Below are 17,633 nucleotides of genomic sequence, written 5' to 3' on the forward strand. Positions count from 1 at the left end.
TTTCTTGATTATTCATTGAGCTCTCTGCTGACATCCTCATTAAAATGTTCAAGTCAATATTCAGGCAGGAGATGGGGATAACTTCCACATTCACACATGCAGTTAAACTTTTTTTAGTAACCTTAATCATTGTCTAGTACACAGTATCTTATTGTTTGTTTTAAGAATGTTCAGTTCCTATACTTATTAGAATGAATCTGTTGAATTGGAGTATGATGTACCAGTAGAACTGAATATTTCAACATTACTCCCTCCAGGCAGAGATATAACTGCTGCTTTGGGGCAATATTGATACATATTTGATTGCAACCAAACTTGAAATATTAGAAAAATACCACTTTCCATATCTTGTGTTAACATTGGCCTCCTCTTCTGTATAGGTTAATTGATAACGGCCAGACATGTATTGACTGAATGTCACAAAATGTCACAAAATGTCACAAAATGTCAAGTACCATAAACCTCGGCTTGGGTAAGCTTGTGCATAACCAAGGTTACATTAGAGAGGAGCTATTTTGGCATCACTGTATTAACTCCAACAGTATAAGGCTCCTGATGGCAGTGTACAATTTTTGGCTGAAGGTGGAAATTAGACTTAACATAACCATATAGGAGGATATAAAGAGGAGTTGATGTATAGCCATCGCTGAAATCCATGAGGTGTTGTTGGCCAATACAGGCCCCTATTCATATAGGAATTGTAACAATACTGAAATTAGATTGATATTCCATCTGAAACTCTCATTGGAGAATATGTGGTAGTATGTGGTAAGATCCGGTTCCAGAACTATTGTAAATGTGAATCTAAAATGAAGATGTTTTATATGGTTTTTAGGAAATGTATATTTAGAGAATTTAATGTTTTGTCTTTCTTCGTAATTTCTTATGCAATGTTTTTGTTAATTATTGATGTTTTTTTTCATTATAACTTTGTTCTTACTTAAGGTATATTTTATGTGTAAAGTTTCATTGTAAACTAAGTCACAATTTATTATTATTATTATAGATAATTGATACTCACACTCATTCTATGCAAATTCGATTCCATGAACTTTTATACATGCCCATATTTCATAAAGACCAAACATATATGTTAATCGTGTTGATCATGAAGAAATACCATGGTCAAAGATTCTATAACACATCCTGTAATGCACATATGTTCATTACATCTCATCAATCATCATTTCAACTAAGGTACATTGGTATCCAACATGTTTTTGTTCTAAATTGAGTTAATACATTGACATTCTTAGAGGGAAAAACGTCGTTTAATAACTAGAAACCCCTTGTAACTTTAACTACATGTGATGCCTATCTTCCTCATTCTCTGTGAATTTGTATGTGTCCCAGCACTGTGGAATAGAAGCCACTAAACATAATGAGTATGATCTCTTCACCACTATATGATCCCTCTGTATGACAGTATTTTAATTCTTCTAACTGTGTGTAAATCCAAATTACATTCCATGTAGTTACTTGTTTAGGCTTTGTTCTCATATCATGATATATTAGTGAGTCTCATTGTTCTTTCCATGTATGTTTCCCTCTTGTGATGCTTTCTTATGGGGGGGTCCTGCTAGTGATAGATGTCTTCAGCTTCTCTGTGTGCACATTTATGATATGTTCATGGAGTGTGAATTTGCACTGTCTGATTTTTGGCTTGATGTTGGTTCTAGCCCTTCATGTAGTCTCTCCTGAGAGTTTGACCTGTTTCTTTCTTGCCTAGCACCTCATAGGTGTCATGTCTTTAACAGACCCATGACAATGAGTTAAAACCCCTTTAGTTGTCATCTTGATTTGGTGAATTATTGGCGTTGTTTTAATGTGGGCCAGGTGGCAGGCCCTGATAAATTAAGACGGACTGTGTGGCTTTTCTGTCATATCTGTTTTTATCTTGTTAGTGGTATTGTTTTACCCTTCTGGGTGAATCGCAGCAGCCTCAAATCGGGGAATCCTGGATTGGTCAGCAATGACAATATTTGTATTATTCCTTCTGGCTCCCGATCCATATTCCATGAGCTGTTCATACAAAGATTCTATTTTCTTCACTAGCGATGGGGGCTGTGACAAAGTGGCATTGCACACATCACATGGACCTGGTAGTACTTTTACCAGGTCCTCAAATGTATCAAGGGTATCAAATGTATCAAATGTATCAATGTATTGCCATCCCGTCCTGGCAGGATAGCTCAGCCTGTTCGCCTTGGAAGCGAGATGACACGAAGCAACACAGGTTCGATCCCTTGGTCCGCGCTTAGAAACCTCGGTGTATTAAGCGCGTTATAAATACGCAACTAAGGAAAAAAAAAAGAATTTCGTATGTAAAACAAACACTTCCTGTAACAGCGCCTCGATGCCCGCGGGCTGTGTGAGCGCTTTAAAAAATGCAAATAAAGGGCTCTTAAGTTTACTAGGCCACATGATGACCCAAACAAATAAGGAATACATCTCCCATAATTACCATAATTCCCATCCCACATAGACAAGATCTGTAGAAGATCCAGGAAATTCAACCACAGATTCAAGAGAGAGAAAACTATATGGAACTCCTAATCACTTCATGAAAGTACCTTTCCCACCCTGAATAAAATTATGGGAGACCTGTACCTCCTCTCCCATCAAACACCTAGACTGACGATGCGATGGGAAGCACAGCTCTTCCCTGTCCAACAATGCAACACACAGAGACCACTCCACTTCCATCCAACACAATGACAATCTCATTATTCTTGAGTTCAAACACATTGTCATGGTGTCTACTAATTTGCATGACCTTACACATGACCTAAGTTTCTGATAAAACCATTATTCAATCCTCTTTTTCTCACCTGCTACCTCTAGTCTGGACATTTCACAGTTTGATATCTTTTACCATCACTGCTCCCTTTTGTATTGTTTATTACCACATGGCTGTTAAAACTCCCCATCCTTGCAAGAGTCTCCACTGTCCATCCTGTTTCCTCCAATTGTAATTTGGGATGATCCCCAGTCACAACAATCTCTTACTGCTGATATTTTGAGTTATCTAATGCTAGCTATCCTTCAACCAGCCCCACATTTACCATGACAAACCAGGCTACCACCTGGCTTTACAATGGATGAGGAGCCCAGTCAGACATGTTGATCACACTTGGTACAAGTCCGATTCCATGGAGGCGTTTAACACCTATTGTGTGGCTCAAATACACTATCATTTAAAGATTTAAGTCAATGAAACTGCTTCTTTCAGCAATCTCCTTTTATGTCTGCATGCAATAAACAAATAATTCTTCTTGGTGATGAAAGAACTCTCTTGCCTATGAGCTGATTTACAATGTTTACTTTCTTTTCAGTCACATTTTGATGGCTTTTCCAACTTCTGTGTTGTTAAAATTCAATTGATCTACTCTCAAATAATAGTGTACTAACTATTACAGGCTCCCAGCGGTCTTGTCCTATCCCTTATGTGCCTTGTTGGTCTGCTTTTCCTCTAGTAGCTGAACGCAAAAACTAGTTTTAATTGGACTGCCCAATGAATCCCATTCCAGGGAAGATTTTGAAATTGATAACACAAGTATTGCTCCTTACATTACAATACTTCTAAATGTTTTTTTTCTGAAGGTGCCATTCCCTGGTCCTTGATATCTGATATGTTCTGCCCACATTTGAACAAATCCTTCATTGGAGCCTCCTGTCTTTGCTCATTTGTATCCCAATTCATTAGTTCCAGTGACAGTTGAAGGGATGTAAACTTTCCGCCACCTGCACATTTTTACAGACCAGTGAATTAGATCTTTTTCAAGGCTGTTTCCGAAATGCTAAGGGGACAGAATGTGTCTTATTGTTGGTATTTGAAGCTCTCTGCCACTTTATCAATGCTGGTTGCCTCTCTCTATTTTGACACTCCTCGACTTGTTAGGAGCCATCAATACTCTCAACGATGTGTGACAAAGTCAGCAGACTGACCTTGTCAAGAGGTGATGGGGACCCTATCAAACTGGGGTGAGAGGCATACCAGGGTGGAAACCAGAGCCATACCTACCCCAGAGGATGAAGATGGTGGTTTGGATGTACCCAATCGATGTTCCTTCTTTTAATGCCAGTTTGATTGCTTACAGTAATACTAATCAATCACCCAATGCCTTTCTTGCATGATGCTGGCCAGTATTTCTCTATGCTTTAGAAAAAAATACAACCCCAGCATTTCCCACAAGAGAAAAATCCATCGCCAGATGAACCGACTTTAACCCGAGTAAATGGAAGCATGTAATTCGCAACTGGAAATGTTGGGAAGAGAGACGACTCCACGATCTGATGAATTTCAACCAGCGACATAGTAAAAAGGAGCCACTGTGTGAACCAAAAGCAATGGGAGGCTGCGTGCACACAGAGCACTACAATATTAGGTTTTCCGGGGTGGCGAGCCGTGAAATGGCTCCCCATATGCAGACTCACCGCCATGATTGCCATTGCAGAAACTCAGCAGCCCCACACATTAGAAAGGGTTGGGACATAGAGCCCCTTTATACCTTTTTATTGTTTTTACCACCTCCTGTGAAGAGGGAACATGAAAAGATTGGTGGGAAACATTGGGGACCAGCAGCCAATCGGAAGAAGTAGGGCACTACAAAGGGAGACCTGGTAGACAGGAATTTGTGGGTTGTTCGGGTGAGGTCAGAGGAGGAGAAATAAGAGGAGGAGGTAGACAAAAAGATAAGGAGCCAGGACGGTGGACAGGGGTATTGAAGCAGATTACAGAATAGTTGATAAATTGCCTGGTGAGTGGTGTAATGTATGATGATTGTATGTGTAAGGTGTGTGAGGGAGAGCAGTAGTGAACTAAGGGAGTTAAAGGAAGGTGACTGGGGAGGTTGTTTTGTGAAGTAGTAGTGGCGCAGTGAGAGGAGAATAGTGGTGGTGAGATGGGATTAGTAGTGGTGTAGAGGGGGACAGATCTAGTGGTGTGGAGGAGGTAGAGTTGTGGTAGTGCAGAGAGGTGAGAGTAGTGGTAGTGCACAAATCAGGATAGTAGTAGGAAGGAGTAAGATCATACTATGAGGCAGACTCTGGTGAGAGGCACATCAGTTGGATAGAGGAGGAAGACATAGGGAGGGAGGCGGGGAGGTGATTGGGGAGAAAGTAGGTGGAGAAATTGCAAGTGGCAAAAAGAGACAAGAACTGGGACACCAGGGCGCAAACGGAGGAAGACAGAGTGGGGGGTTGAGTGTCTGGTAGGCATTCCTACAACCCCAGAACTAACCCATGAGTGGAGTACATCACACCTAGGATATCCTTGAGGGAGCTAATTAGATAATTCAGATGCTTTTTGGCCCTCGCGTATTGATACGAAGTACTTTGACAGTAGGGGTTAGCGGACTGTATTTACTAACCTGGGGAGCAGGGACACCTGCATTAGGGGTGAGCTTGCCATCCCTAGATAGGAAAGAGGGACAGCCCTTAGAACTCATTTAAAAGTGATCAATACACATCCTTGAACTGTCTTTGGCAGTTGGCGTACAATTGTGGTCATCTGGAACATTCTTTTAAAGAGGCTCATCAAGACAGGACAAAGTGATAAGATGCACAACTGGTTTAGTTTTGTCTTGACAGAATGCATGCAGATTGTATTTTGTCCACTTTTTGCCCATGGGGTTTAGAACACTAGATGATGAAACAATTTGTGATACCAACTGCTGGCATGTAGAAATGGCTGCAGCCCCAATACTGGTTTTGGCAGTGTGTGGCAGTGTGTAATATAGGGTTTCAATTAGACAACAGTTTGTCCATGTTTGCCCAGGTAAACACAATCTCTGGCTGCTTTGATTTTTGGTATGAAGCCGCACATTGTTTCGTCTTCCTTCCAAGTCAATACACTTAGTTGTCCTTGCATGTATTCAATCTTTGTTTGATAATGGGAATTCCATGTATCTGGGCCTCCAGGTTTTCTTTGCACCTTCTTCAGCCTATGGAGAATTGCCATGCATGCCCTCCACACTTTCCAACATATAAATGATGGTTCTATGTGTTTCCCTCTTCATTGGCTCCATACTTCTTTTAAAGTCCTCTGTGTTGTCTGCTGTTCGCCCTATGGGACCAGTCACTAATTTATTAGAGCCATTTTAATTCCGTATACACCCGAGCAAATGTTGCTCCTCATTCCTCTCAGTCCCACAGTATTTCTGATCTCACCGTGGTGGGTATTCCCTTTCTGTTATTCCACCAACTCTGTGGAATTCTCTTCCTAGTTAAGGACCGAGCATGTCTAGCTGAATTATTTTTCAATTATTAGAGACGACTCTTTTCTTATGGTTATCCAATGTCATTCATCTAATGCCAAGATGCCAATGACAGATGAGTGCTTTAAAAACACCTGGTGCAATTCCATCCACACTAAAGGTAGACTTGAAGAAAGGGAAACTCCTCTTTTCCTTGCAGGCAACCCTGGTTAGGAAGAGTCTTCTACGGCCAACACCACCATTGAAATCAGATAGATGAAACAATCCCACGGCACCGAATACAGGATAAATGTTTATTTCAAAGTCCTACTCCAATTAAACAAATTTACAACACACACACACTAACCTGCTGAGTCCCGGGGAGAGACAAATCAGACTCCAAGAAGTGCAAGTTGTATATCCCAAAGCTGAGAGTCAAGCCTGCAGCATTATCCATGCAGTCTTCAGGGGCCACACAGAAAAGAAAACCAAAATAGTGGTTGCCATATTTAGAGTATTCTATCCAAGGCTCTGGGCTACAAATAAATCATGCCACTGACCAAGCTCAGACAGAACGCATGGCTTTCCCAGCCACTCTGAATAGATAGGTAGTCAGCTAGCAGGACAATAATACAGGGCGAAAGGCAGGTTTATAATTGTAATTGTTTTATAATACGCTAAATATGAGCAAGTGGTTTCTAGGCGCCGGACCGGGATTCAAACATGTGCTGCAATGCGTTGTCTTGCTTCCAAGACAAACGTGTTGCCCCTGAGCTATCCTTCCTCACTAAGGAAGTGAAAGGCACGTAGGAAGCTATAAAGCTTTTCGCTGATTCCAGGGGACTAAGCAGAGGATCCCCAATGCTTGGGCTTGGCAACGTGGGATACTTTTGCTGCAGTCCTTGTGGGAAGTGGTCTTCTCAGCGATGTCTTTTCTCTTTGGATTCTTGGATCCAGTGGGCAACATTCAGGATGGACCCAGGATCTCTCCTCTTATCCATAAACCGTACTGTGGGTTACTCCAGCTAGGATGGATGGGCATCATTCAATCTTCCAGTGGTTATCCAAACATAGACCGCCCACTACCCCACATCTGTCCAGCAACAGAACTGAAATATTATTTTGGGATGGCCAGTTTGAGTATATGGTACCAAAAATGGCATTATCAAAGTAAGTAGAATAGTGCACATTAGTGCACTGCAAAAAGTTGCAAAACACTGTTCATTGCCACCAGCTTAACTTAGGCACACAAAGATGTTATGATATATGATATGATGGTTTATTTATATAGGGCCTATACATAATGTGTTTCAAGGCACTTCAAGGCAAGGGAGGGAACAAGGGAAAATACAATGACATTCTTACAGGCCATGAACAACAAGAATGTGAAAAAAACGATTATACTCGACCTAGCAACATTTCAGATAGTGCAAGTGCTAAGACACAAATAGGAAGGAAATGGGGAAATAGACAGGCGACTACCGTACTAGGCCTGACGGCATTTCTGATAGAGCCGGAGAATTACACAGGGTGAGGGAGAGGGCAGGCGAAAAGGTGGGAGAGGAACAAAACAAGCAGCTATCGTACTAGGCCTGATGACATTTAAGATAGTGCTAGGGGAGAGGGGGAATAACGGGTAAGGAGGGAGGACGTGATAGACAAAGTTACTATCATACTACGGCCAGGGACCATTCAGATAGAATAATTGCATAGAAAAAAGTGAGAAGGGGAGAAGAGGGATAGAAGGGGGGAGGGAGGGGAGAAGAATAGAACAGCGAAAAAGAACAGAAGCAGAGGGGAGAGCGAGAACAGTTGCAGTGGTCGGTGAGGCACATCATGTTTCAAGGGAACAAAAGTGTAAGCAAGGAATTCACGAAGACAATGGGCAAACACACACCCAACACAAGGGTGCCAGAGAGGGGATGCACACTTATCACAGGGGATAGATGGGGTGGTGGCATCAGCACGCATCACAGGGGGATGGAGGGGGTGGTGGGGAAATCAGCACTCATCACAGGGGTACAAAGGGAGGTTGGGGGCATCAGCACTTATCACGAGGGGACAGATGGGGCATCAGCACTCATCACAGGGGGACAGAAGGGAGGGCGAGGGTGGAGGGGTACACACGTATCACCGGGGGAGAGCGGGAGTGGGGGCATCAGCATGCATCAAGAGTTTTACCGGGAGGGGCACACACACACAACAAAGTGGGACAGGGGGGGGACAAACAGAAAAAATTCTGTTCTTTCTGTTCGTCTGGGGTTGCCAGGCAAACAGAAAAAGACAGTGTCCCTGCAACACACCAATGATGGTGGTGTTTGTTTCGAAATTAAGACTTCTGGCATTTCATAGCTATGTTCAATCAAAATGTCTTCACTGAGCATTGCACCATTCCTCCTTGATTGGTGTTGTGGGATCCCTTCAAGACTACAATTTTGATTCTCACTCTCGGTTCAAGGTAAGAGCTGATGGGTGCAAAGTTTTCACACTGTCATTCCCAAGATAAGTACCCCTTTCATTGGTATTTAATATCCCTGATTATATTTTGTTGTTAAGAGTGGTGTAGGCAAGAGGCCATGTGTACTCCATGACTCATATTTTACTTTTGGGAGCCACCAGTAAAGTGAACTGGGCTGCCCAGCCTTTAAGATGAGTAGCAATACCCTGGAGATGGATGGGGATGCAGATTTTATTCATACATAAATAATCAAAACTACTCGGGTAGTTTGGTAAAAGGGGAGTCAATTTTATTTATAAAGTATATAAAACAGGGGGCCTCATTACACGGTAGGCGGTGAGCCATGGCGCAATTAGCGCCATGGCTCATGCCGGTAAAATACCGGCACCGCCTTGGCGGTTAGGGGATTTACTGCCCCATCCCAAGGTTGGAGGGGCGGTAAATCCCCCTTCCGCCATTGCCCTTCCCCATTCCCATTTCGGCCCCATAGGGCTCAATGGGAATGGGGAAGGCGCTAATTACGGCACCGCAATTTAGCGGTGCCGTAATTAGCTCCGAGGTCCCTTAGCAAAAAGCAGGCGTTAAAACTCCAACCCGCTAAGGGACCTCGTAGTAAGGCGGCAGGGATTTACCGGCACCGGTATTTTACCGGTAGCGGTAAATCCCTACCACCTACCGTGTAATGAGGCCCAGGGAGTACAACAAACATCAGCATTTGTTTGGTCCTCTTACTCAACTTATTTGGTAGAAACTGATGTTATATTGCATATAATCGTCATCAGTGACGTGTTGACCTGCGTCATTACCTACGTGGCAAACTACACAACCTATCTGAGAGAGTGATTTGTTCTAAGTGAATATCTAAGTATACGTTTCATATCAGTGTAGAACCGTGAAGGAGAGTGCTAGGCCACTTAACATCAGGTGGGTCAACTAAGGCCTCCCCGCAAAATGGCCACTATGAACGTCACTAAATACACAATGTCCCATTGGCTACACAAACTATAGGACCCTTGATTACATGGTCCTCTACAATTGGTTGGCTTCTAACCCCCATCAGTACTTTTCCACCTATGTCTAGAAGCATGCATATTGAACGTCCAGGTGCTGGTGGGCTAGCTTTAACACTAGCTTCCCACCAATTAATATATCCATCCATCATCACCTCAATGGTCCAGTGTCAATTAGTGCTTTGAGGTTTGGCCTTGAGTACTGTGCTCTGAGAATTTTTAAGGAGTGAAGGCATAGCCTGCCCTAGTGCGTAGGTGTGACCACCTCGATCGTCCAATTTCTTCCTTCCACGTGCACTGCTTTATAATGCATAGTGGAAACATCCATCTTTTATTTGTCCATATGCATCTACATATATATATATATATTGGCATTTGCCAAAATGTATTTACTATAAAACTTGAAGCTAGCTTAATGTCTTCATCTGTGTCTGTGGCATAAGCCTCTTCACCTTGATGCCAAGATGTCACTTATTGATACTTTCTTGATGCTTTATAGAATATCTTTATTCTCTGGTCCCTGCATCACTTCTGTGTGCGTCATCTTTTTGTGTGACCTCACCATTCCTCCTTGACTTTCATCTGCTCTGCTTCTTCAGGAATCTCATTCAAATGGCCATCATATTGTCTTGAATGCAGGTACAATTTTCTCAATGGGTACCTTGCCTTCCAGATTCTCTTAGGTACTGGTACTCTTATGGGTACTGCACAGAGTCCACGCTCTGCTCTTTGCTGATTCAACTGTTCCACATACGTCACATACTTTGGTTCCCACTCTATAGGTAATAAGGGCGTAGCAGTTGGAAAGGGGGTACTTGGCTCCTCCTCTACACAACCACCTCCAGGTACGCACACTTCACCTTGTGTCCCCTCTCACAACTACTCATGGCCCCTGTGCAATCTGAGTGAGCTTGGTGCACTGGGACATTTTTCAGCAGATGTCTGCCCATCTGTGTCCCCATATATCTGTCCTTTGCTGGCCTGAACATGTCCACTGGGCAAACCCATCAGCCATTTATATCCAGAACACCTTTCTCCTTGTCAGGGAGTTGAACTTCTACTGAGGTTTTGCTGCAGAATTTGTTTTTAAAACATTGTTTTCCACATTTTGTGGCTTTGTCTCTATACCACCACTCTGAGTTTTGCTCAGCAGCGACCTGAAGCACCAGCCCATTCCTTGCTAGAAGGTCTCCTTTCTTGTCAAAGATCATTGAAGATTACCTTCACTAATTTAGAACACCTTTCCAAAAGTGTATATAGGGCATTAGTACCCAGCGAGGGTTAATGAGCTTGTAAAATGCAAGCTCATTGGTCCTCGCCTGGGCCTTACCTGCCTTAGAAGGCTCGGAGCTCCATGCAGCGTCCGGAGTTCGTCCCGCGACTGGCTGCCATGGAATGGAAAGGGAGAAGGGACAACGTGTAGTCCCTTCTCCCTTTCCATGGTGGCCATTTTTTGTTTACTTTTTTTATTTACTTCAATGGCTGCCATGGAAAGGGAGAAGGGATAATATGTCATTTTCTTAGTTTATTATGGCTGCCCTGGAAGGAGAAAACGGACTACATTTTCTGTCTGTCAGCCATTTTTTTTTACTTTATTTACTTTTGTTTTGGGCTGTGAAACGCAACGCATCTAGCAGTGTGGAAAAAAATACATTAGTGCCCCGGACTAACGGCCCGGGTACTAACAGCAATATGTCCCTTGACTCCGCACATGAGGTAATGCTCTTGGGGCCTTCATTAAGGTCCTTGCTATGCTCGTACTGCCAACTATGGTCCCCGTGGGCATTACCTTATGCGGTAGTGGCCCGCAGTCGAGGGGCATATTGCCTAATTAGGCATACACATAATGGCCAGGTAAACTGAGCAAAACCTAAAAACCACTGCAAAAGTTACTGTATTCCTCAAAACAAAAATTCAGTGAACGTTGTATGTTCCTTTAGAGATTTTGAACTGTTAGAGTAAAATCTATGCAACACATCGTCTCTCCTAAAAGATATGAATTTAGTGTAGGGTATTCGAGCTCATAAACAAAGACTGTTAAATACGTTAGTAAGTATTGCGACGAATCGTAGGAATTCCCCACACCCTGTGAGGCTAGGGACGAGAGCACACTCTACAACACCCTCCATATGGGTAAAGGCAAGTGGGACCTCACCGGGAGAGGCTCCTAGAGGACATTACAAAAATGCCTCTTAAAATCCAACCAGTAAAGAATATACGAGGAAAGTACCAATATATGTTATTGTCAGCAGGAAGCTGTGACTATTTCTTTAACTCAGAATTACTGGGGCGAGGAGGATGACCTGTGGAGGAGAAGAAACACCACTGAAGACCGAGCGAAAGGAACACAGAACTGCACCAGAGAAGTCCCGTGGCTACATGATAAATTGGAGGGGAGGAAACTAGAGAAGTAGAAAGGAATCCGGTGAGTTATGAATCAGCTCGCTCATATGGAGACACTGCACCTCCTGTTACTGTGAGAAGGAAAGAAGCAGAAGTAGATGTGGAGCACTTACAAGGCACAAGAGAGAAAAACCAAGGAACAACTGACCATGGCTTGGCGTCCCAATACTGAGAGAGAAAGAGCGAAAGAATAACTCATGTTGGACCTGGGGTCCTGCGAACAACGCAGATACCATGCCACAAAGGAAATCACTGAATCAATCAGTTAACATAATACTGAGTAACCAGCTGATGAGACAGCACAAAATAAAAGCAATTAAAGGAACACAAGAGGTGAACCTGACAGCACAGAAAGAAGAACCTGAATGTAGAACAAACCAGGTGGTGTTATCCCTCGTAACTGCAGGTAATAGGGAAAATGGGAGACCCAGGAGGGAGCGGGAGCATCGTTATTGGAACGCTCATACTCATCCCAGTCAAGATAAAGTATTGACACATGGAAGATTGTATGAGAATCATTATTGGAATGCTCTTACTCCCAGACAAGAACTAGAGATTTGCATATTGCAATATAGAAGAGTAAAGGAGAATCACTGCGGGAAAGCTCACACTGGTATTCGTCAGGACAAAGAAAGTCTCACCAAAGAGAATAGGCATAACAAAAAAAAAAGCCTGAAGATAAGATTGAAACAGAGAATAAGTTTAAAGACCACTCTCGGAGGGAAACCAAAGAATATGAACTATACCACAATGAAAAGAAAGTCAGAGGTAAAAATTATAAGTATTGGATAACTGTACCTTGTAATAAGAGAAGGACCATTTGTAAAATTGTTCAAAAAGAGAACAAGAAAGGAACGAAAATATGTTACTAAAGAGAGAAGGAACAAAGGTCCAATAAAACACTGACCAAACTATACGAGTTGATAAAAAGTCACCACTTTATCAAAAGCCAAATCCTGAGAAGGGAGACATTCTCCTATCTTTAGTTTTTAAGATAGTGGGAGTGTCAGAAAGGATTAGCTCGGACGGGGGACAGATTCTGTTCAGATATTCACTGACAAGCACCTCAGCTAGTTCTGTTAGGCAGGGAAGCCCTTTACTATAGGGAAAGGTAGGCCTTTATCCTTTTATTTGAATAAATATCTCTGTGACATGGATTCTCAGAGTCTGCATCCTTTTTTTGACCCACCACAATATGCATCAGCCAGGAAATCAAGTGCTGTATCTTTATTTTTAGGGGTTGGGTAATATTAAATAAAGGAAAGCAACACAGTTTTTTGTGAACAAAAGATAACTAGAAATGAATTGAGTAGCAGAAGTAGTTAGAGAAAATAAAGTCCTGAAAAACTTTGGAAAATGATAATGAAAGTGAAGTTGGGTGAGGAAAGATCACAGGTATATGTCTTACAGTAAACAAGATCTAGCAAGCTCAGTGCCCATAAAATTGTGAAAAATAGTTCACTTGCTTATGACTCCTACAGATAACATGTACTATGATTTCAGTATCTGACAGCATTAGGTCGTCATCAGCAATTCACTGCTCTGGTGCGGGACCCCAGTGATGACCAAGAGCCAGCAAAAATGGCAAATGTTACGCACTAGACTATACTATGTTACTTTAAATGACATGGATATGTTGTTGCAACTTTACAGGACTGAGCCTGGACAGAGTTCAATTCTCCTAATTTAGCATTTATTAAATGACCAAATATTGAAGTACTAATGTACAGCCTGTGTATGTGAGCCAAAGTGTACGTTTTGATTGACACAGTAGGACCACGATATATCCCAAGCCAACACCTCCCTCTAGCGGTGACAACATATGAAAATATTCGAATTGGCATTGTCTTGTTATATCCTAAGGCAACCGCTCTCTTTAGCGGTGACAACAGGTGATGCTATGACTGCATCAGACAAACATACAGGGACAAACGTACATCTGGCGTTTTATTATATTGTTAGCTAATACCTATTATGCAATAATGTGGTCCTAAAAATGCAATAGTTGCGACATCATAATTTAAAGATAATATAACCATCCTGTAGAGATCTTGCATTAGGTGTTCTACAAACCTCTGGCTTAGAGGTCAGTGAACACATATACTTTTTGGCAACACAGTTCATTAGAGGGGGCGTGGCTCACAGAGAACCTTTTCTAGGTGTGACAGACAGCTTTACTAGGATAAACAAATGAGTATTTCTGAATACTGCAAAACATTACCAACTTGAAGATCCTAGTAATGCCAAGGCATACCCATTGTCATGTTGATAACGTCTAGAATAATGTTGCTACACCAAGGATATTATTGACCTCCTTGCAAAATTCCACCTATACAGAGCACTCGACTTGTGGTCTTTCGTTTTCATGGCACATAACTCATTGCTTATGAACAAAAGCATGGGCTGTCTTCCATCAAGTGGTTCTGAATGATAGAAAATGAGGGTAGAATAGACCATGTCCTTGAAGCTACCCATATATAAGTATTTTGTATATAACCCCCGCGTCTCTTTAACCCCCTTAGCTGTCCACATGGGCCAACGTTGCAAACCCGCCCCCCTTATCCACAGTGTCTCTATAACCACCTTCCCCCTGAGCTGTACTCATGGACCAGCGTTGCAGTTTACACAGATGGGGTGCATGGAGATGAGCCATGGGTTTGCCCGGTCTGGGTGCAGGGATTTCTCTGCTTCCCTCTGTTCGCTGGAGCCTGAAGGGGGAAGAGAAAATGACATGCCCCTTTCCTGTGACACGACATCAGTAGATTATACCTTCCATAATGTATTTCTGGGACGTCACAGTAGGTGTACGTGCTATTTTTAACTGGAAGTAGATGCAGATGTTTTCCTGTGTGAGCAATACACAACACTCTCATAATGTACAGTTTGGTGTATGTTGTTCTGTATGATGTATCGCCCATCTTCCACCTAGTGTAAGCCTGGATATGAGATAGGCAATGCCCTGTTCCGCTTTGTACTTTCAGTCTGTGTTTTGTACCGAATGACTTGTCCCCTGCAATGCAGAACATTGTAAACGTTAGATAAAAGTGGAGCACACCTACACGTTACTCCACTGGTTTTATTTTATTTATCAGGATTTCTTGTCGCTGCTTTTGTCATTTACTTGCTGCTCCCCAGTTTCATTGCACCGCGAATCATTTTCCCTGCGGGGTTTCCGATTTTCTAGCCATTGCAGTGTTTTCGCGCTAAAGAAAATAACGCACATTTTTAATGTCGGCATAGCAGGAGGTTATCTGTAAGAATTCCAATATGTTTCTTCCATTTTCTTTTATATAGCCTATACGGTAGAATGAAAACATTCAAAAGTAATTAATTTACTTTCAAATGCAGTTTCCGCTTTGTAAAGGGAATGCACTGACCTGCTAGCTTGACAAATTGATAAATTATGATTTTAGTCTCACCGATTATGAATTGTTTAGCACCAGCTGTTGAAAAACCAATACTTACTGTTATGCATGTAACATATATAGAGGATGTATGTGCCATATGTTTACAGTCTGTTTCAATTAACGTGTCAAATATCTCATTTGCAAAAGTAAGTATTGAAAATATTTTGCCCTGAAATAACAATAAAAAACAGGGATTGGCTTCGCTGACAGAAATCTTGTTTCAGCGGAATGCTCTTGTCAATAGTTATTCCCATCACGCTACCTGGTTTTCACAACAGTTTGGAGGATCTTGAAAACTAGTTTTTCTGTTCAAATAAATCGGGTTGCTGATTGAGAGCCCAATGCTCATCAGCACGATGTGCTTCGTGGGAAGGATTGAGGGTCACAGGGTGCAGGGTCTACCCCCTTAGGGTTGCAATACCAGATTTTAATATTGCCGTTACGACCCTCGCAGCACAGAGGATCAGATGGGGAACACTGTTATTCTATATATGGGTTCCATTGAACCCATTCGAGCACTAAACAGCATTCCAAAAGTCACACCTCCCCGCCATGATGTCACTGCAGTGAAATATGAAAGTCACATTTCACTACAAAGACATCCCATAACCACACACCTACATTGTACTGTAGGTGTGCCCAGAACAAACGCTTCTCCAGTCCCTCCTCTGCCACTCCCACCGAGTCCTCGAGGCAGCCCAGAGCATGGCAGGCATTGGCTCAGCATGTTACTGAATCTGCTATGGTCATACCAGCATTTCAGAAGGCCAACGTTTATATTCATACATCTACAAATTTGCCATCTACCAGGATAACAATTCCATTTTTGGCTGCATACCTTATCAACATGCTATACCAAAGTAAACGGATCCAGGAGTATGTAGGTTGTATACATAGTGTGGTGACCTGGAATGAGTAGTCTGACCAAGTGAAGGTATTTCTGTTGCTATAAATGCCTTTTTGTAAAAAATAAAAAAATGCAATCCTACCTATCCCTAAAGCTAAAGATGGCTTCCATACCTCAACAAAACTAAAACTCTGGCTTGCCAGGTGGTCTGTGTTGTCCAAAGCAAATGTACTGTCCTAGTCACACTGCTACTCTATCCCTGTCACTTAAACACACATTACTAAGCTAACTGACGAGTTCTTATATTCTAACCCAGGAGAATGACTCCCTTCTCCTGGGTAAAAGTGTCACAGTTTGTGTTTCAAAATATTCCACATGTCTCACTGCACTAGGAGAATGGCTCCCTTCTCCTAGTTTGTAACCAGCTTTTAGCAGGCTTCTCTTGACTTGAACGCTGTCTTTCAACTTGCCCCACCGGCACAAGGGACAGATTACATAAGCTCCCCTTGATTCATCAGTTGTTTCTTAAGTTACTCCAGTTTTAGATTTTTCATCAGTTCTTTAAGTTCTCTCCACAGATTTTGTGCTAGCTTAACTTGAACACTGTGCTTCAACTTGCCCCAACTGGGACAAGGAAGAGGCTCCCCGAGCCCTTCCTGACTTTTCAATATGACAGTTTTATGGGGCTGATGAGGGAATTGCCTCACAAAATGATCTACTTCTTTCTGGTACTTGGTTTCACCTTCTCCAGTTTTCCCAGCCTCTCTCAGACTTACTATCTTTCCTGTTACTTTCTCTCAGGGAACGCTTCACCAGTTTCACCATGAGTCGCTGGTTTGTTCTTTCTCTCTCTTCTGTACTCGCCCCACTTGACTTGATAGCCCATTACTGCTGGCGGTTTGGTCACAAGTTGTGGACAAAATGGTCCACCTGTTACAGGTCACACAACCCCTGCAGTGCTGTCCAGTTAAAGCATCGAATGAAAAAGGATCGAATGCAAAAGGATCGACACAATAGGGCCGAAAACAAAAGGATAGAATTTTTTTTATATTATATATATTTTTTTTGGTTTTCGTATAGGTAATGTTTTTTACCAAAAAAACGGGGAAAGGGGGGAACCCCTCCCCCCAAAAAAGTAAAAAAAAATAAAAAAAAATCGATCCTTTTGTTTTCGGTACTTTTGAGTCGATCCTTTGACCATTCGACCCTTTTTTTCAATCCTTTAACCTATAACCCACTGCAGTTCCTCACACTTCCCATGCAATCGCCTATGCCATTTGACAGTAGGCTAGTGTTGGCTGTCTCAGTGTA

At 42.4% G+C, this 17,633-nt stretch overlaps 1 protein-coding gene across 3 annotated transcripts in view; it reads left to right on the forward strand.

Annotated features, from left to right (window-relative positions):
• Window positions 1-17,633, forward strand: part of C5QH8orf34 (chromosome 5q C8orf34 homolog) — a 1,794,780-nt gene that overhangs the window by 942,057 nt on the left and 835,090 nt on the right. The gene's annotated exons all lie outside the window — the stretch shown is intronic.

This window comes from Ambystoma mexicanum, chromosome 5q, assembly GCF_040938575.1.
Source record: "Ambystoma mexicanum isolate Mex_15411 chromosome 5q, UKY_AmexF1_1, whole genome shotgun sequence".
NCBI classification, from domain to species: domain Eukaryota; kingdom Metazoa; phylum Chordata; class Amphibia; order Caudata; family Ambystomatidae; genus Ambystoma; species Ambystoma mexicanum.